The following is a 2,991-nucleotide window of genomic DNA, read 5'->3' on the forward strand; positions in this document are numbered from 1 at the left end:
TTGTGCGGTGGCGGCGCGGCATCAGCGGGAGGCCCCATTAGCTAAAGTGGTGCTTCAGGTTAAAGAACAGTTTCAGATTAAGAACTGACCTCCGGAATGAATTAAGTTCTTAACCTGAGGTACCACTGTATGTGACTGAATCCCAACCAAAACTAGCAACAGCCCAGAAGTGCCCTAATATAGGGTCATGCCACAGTTGAAAGGCATGGCAGACTTTGGGCTTTCAAATTTCAATGGTGCCCTGTGTGACTCCAAAATTCATCTCCCCTCCCCTCTCACCTTCCGTTCTACATCATTGTTTCAGGGTGCAGTGCAGGCAAACCGGTTTCACCCCCTTAAATCCACCTCGGATGGAAAATTGAGGGAGCTGGTCTGCTCCTGTGAGTGATCACTGTCAAAGCAGCACTTTTGTGATGTGTGAAACTGTGAGCAGGTGAGGGGGGGAGGGAGTCACTTCCACATGTATATAAGAACATTATAGCCATGCTGGGTCACATGAGCGCAATAACCTTCTCCTGTTCATGTTCCCCAGAAACTGGTATTCCGAATCTTGGGAGTTAATATACCCACCATGACTAAGAGCCACTGACAGCTTGAAATGGTGGAAACGCCCTTTAAAGCAGTCCAGATGGATGGCCATCACAACGTTGAGTGGTGTTGAATCCCACAGAAAGCGATTGTAGTGTGGTCAGAGCACTGGACCAGGGATCAAATGCTCACTCATCCACTAGGTTCACTGAGTGACCTTGGGCCATTCACAGACTCTCAGCCTAACCTACCTCACAGGGTTGTCATGAAGACAGAAATGGAGAGGAGGGAAACCATGTCAGCCACCTGAAGTTTTACTTTGGAGGAAAAGTGGGATAGAAATGTCACAAATAAGCAAATAATAGTTCAACCATGCGCTGTGTAAAGAACTGCTTTTCGTTTTTGTGTGCCTTCCAACATTAATAAAAGTAAAGGGACCCCTGACCATTAGGTCCAGTCGTGGACTCTGGAGTTGCGGCACTCATCTCACTTTATTGGCCGAGGGAGCCGGCGTACAGCTTCCGGGTCATGTGGCCAGCATGACTAAGCCGCTTCTGGCGAACCAGAGCAGCGCATGAAAACGCCGTTTACCTTCCCACCGGAGCGGTACCTATTTATCTACTTGCACTTTGACGTGCTTTCGAACTGCTAGATTGGCAGGAGTAGGGAGCGAGCAATGGGAGCTCACCCCGTCACGAGGATTCGAACCGCCGACCTTCTGATCAGCAAGTCCTAGGCTCTGTGGTTTAACCCACAGCGCCACCTGCGCCCCAACATTAGGCTTCCTTTAATGGCCATGGGTCCTGCTAGCTTGTGTCAGGGCAGAGGGAGAAATGTTTATCTCTTGCCACTTGGGATCGCTCACTAGGTAGACACGAGACCCTTCGCCTCGGGGTCCAGGGTTTGAGCCCCATGTTGGGCAAAACGATTCCTGCTTTGCAGGGGGTCGGACCAGATGATCCTCGTGGTCCTTTCCACCTCTACATAGCTGTCAACTTTTCCCTTTTTTAAAAAGGGAAATTCCCTTATTCCGAATAGGATTCCTCGCAAGAAAAGGGAAAAGTTGACAGCTATGCTGTCTGAGTCTTGAAGGAGAGCCATGCACATGATTCCTCTCTATGCCATGCGTTATCTTACGCACCTCTTACCAGGTCCTCTCCTACGATGAGCCTTCTTCATGGGCGAGTTGTTCCCAGCCCTTGGTCACCTGCCCTTTTCTCCACTTCTACAAGATCGTATGGAAGTGAAAGCTGGACCATAAAGAAAGCTGATTGCCGAAGAATTGATGCTTTTGAATTCTGGTGCTGGAGGAAACTCTTGAGAGTCCCATGGACCGCAAGAAGATCAAACCTATCCATTCTTAGGGAACTCAGCCCTGAGTGCTCACTGGAAGGACAGATCCTGAAGCTGAGGCTCCAAGACTTTGGCCACCTCATGAGAAGAGAAGACTCCCTGGAAAAGACCCCGATGTTGGGAAAGATGGAGGGCACAAGGAGAAGGGGAGGACAGAGGACGAGATGGTGGGACAGTGTCTTTGAAGCTACCAGCATGAGTTTGACCAAACTGCGGGAGGCAGAAGGGGGCGACAGAGGACAAAATGGTTGGACAGTGTTCTCGAAGCTACCAGCATGAGTTTGACCAAACTGCGGGAGGCAGTGGAAGACAGAAGTGCCTGGCGTGCTCTGGTCCATGGGGTCACGAAGAGTCGGACACGACTAAACAACTAAACAACTAAACAACAACAAATGCCAGAAGTAGCTGTGGCCAAAAGTGGATATGTCCATCTCTCTGCTCTCACATATACATAAAAACCCTGCTGGATCAGATCAAAGGCCTATCTAGAACAGCATCATGCTTCCCACAGTGATGCATGTTGGTACGAATTCCCTAATTTCACATATACACTTATCGGGTCTGAACTGGTGTTGACTGACCAGAGAAGAGATATTGGGGTCATGCTGAATAGTTCGATGAAAATGTGAAGCTAGGAACGAGGACGAGATGGTGGGACAGTGTTCTCGAAGCGAACAGCATGAGTGTGACCAAACTGCGGGAGGCAGTGGAAGACAGGAGTGCCTGGCGTGCTCTGGTCCAGGGGGTCACGAAGAGTCAGACACGACTAAACGACTAAACAACAACAACACAAGATCCTTTCAGAGGTGAGTTAACGGCGCAAAGTATCCCTGCGCATCCCCCCCCCCCCGCGCGCGTGCCTCCTTTCCGCGCCTGCGGTTTCGCGGGGCGCGCGCGCACAGGCGGCGCGTGGGCGGGAAGGGGGCGCCGCTCGCAGCCCCCTCCCCCGCCCTCCCCGAGAGGCGCTCTCCAATCCCCGGCAGCCAGCCTCTTCTTAAAGTGGCGCTGCTGTCGGGCGGCGAGGCACTCTTCGCCGCGGCTCCTCCGACTTTCAAGCGCGCTTGCTGCTTCTCCTCAAGCGAGCCGAGGCGGGGGTCGAAAAGGCGCTCG

The sequence above is a fragment of the Podarcis pityusensis genome (assembly GCF_964106645.2).
Source record: "Podarcis pityusensis genome assembly, chromosome: 2".
Taxonomy (NCBI): domain Eukaryota; kingdom Metazoa; phylum Chordata; class Lepidosauria; order Squamata; family Lacertidae; genus Podarcis; species Podarcis pityusensis.